The sequence below is a fragment of the Propithecus coquereli genome, unplaced genomic scaffold, assembly GCF_000956105.1.
Source record: "Propithecus coquereli isolate 6110/MARCELLA unplaced genomic scaffold, Pcoq_1.0 Scaffold342, whole genome shotgun sequence".
Lineage (NCBI taxonomy): Eukaryota > Metazoa > Chordata > Mammalia > Primates > Indriidae > Propithecus > Propithecus coquereli.
Genome location: NW_012149086.1, coordinates 1,343,487 through 1,344,921, shown reverse-complemented (window position 1 = coordinate 1,344,921; position 1,435 = coordinate 1,343,487).

The window sequence follows — 1,435 nt, the reverse complement described above, 5'->3', positions numbered from 1 at the left end:
CTGTGATAATAATAATAATACCCCTGTACTGTAATAATGTTACAGAAACTATTGTGCTCCTTCTTTTAAATCAAACAGAACATAAAAACAAACTCATACAAAAAGTATAGATAGAAGATAGGAGAAATTTTAAAAAAGAATGTTAAAGATTAATACTCACCTAATGTTGAATCAATGCCAAACTAATAGGAATGTTATGCTTATTTTGATCTTCTAACCAAATCAATAATAACTATTCCATTTCAATAACTAATCCACTACACTGCTTAGTAATAATCAATTCTTTCATTGGAGCACTGTTTTTCACGTGTTCCATTATTCTCACTTTATTCTTTATAATAGTTCTGATAGTTGAGTGACTGAAGCCTAATACTTTCCCAGTGAATGATGGCATCTTGCCTTTCTCTGAATGCTTAATTATTTCTACTTTCATTTTCATTGTAATCACCTTTCTCTTCATTGCAGTCTCCCCTGGACTTGCAGTGGAATTTCGCTTTGGAATATGGTCATAACTGTAAACACAGACTCACAAAATCAAATAAAAAAGTTAAGACAAAAGTGATGCTGTGCATATAAACAAAGAGACCAGCTACTTGCATAAAGATGGTGCTCCAACAAACTACTTATGCCATGTGGGTTTGTTTACATGCACAGAAGAAACTAATTCTTGAATTATTAATTTCATTATTTAATTATAAATTATCTTTATGGGGAGACTTGGGAGCTGGCTCGTAAGTACTGAACACTGTAATGTGGGTCATCTGTAACCCAAGCCTGCCTGTATTGTCTTTGTCTTGTTTTGATATAAGAGTAATGTCGGCCTCATTAATGAGTTGGGAAGTATCCCCTCTTTTTCTATTTTATGGAAGAGATTGTATAAAATTGGTGTTATTTCTTAAGTGTTTGGTAGAATTTGGCAGTGAAACCATCTGGGTCAAGAGAATTTGTTCTCAGGGTTTTAGTTATGAATTTTATTTTAAAAATAGTTATAGGATGATTCAGATTATCTACTCTAACTTGGATGAGTTTTGGTAGTTTGCACTTTCCAAGGATTTGGTTTATTTTTTTCCACGTTGTCAAATTGATGTGTATAGAGTGGTTCATAATATTTCCTTATAATCCTTGTAAATGTCTCTTGGGTCTGTGGTAATATCCTCTCTTTCTTTGCTGATATTGCTCATTTCTGTCTTCTCTGCTTTCTTCTTCATCAGTCATGCTAGAAGTTTATCAATTTTATGTTATCTTTTGAAAGAACCAACATTTGGATTTATTGATTTTATCTATTACTTTTGTTTTCAATTTCATTGATTTCTTACCTTGTTTTTATGTATTACCTTTCATCTGCTTACTTTTTGTTTCCTGAGAAGGAAGTTTGGATTATTGATTTGAAATGTTTCTTTTTTTTCTAGTATAAACATTTAATGATATACATTTC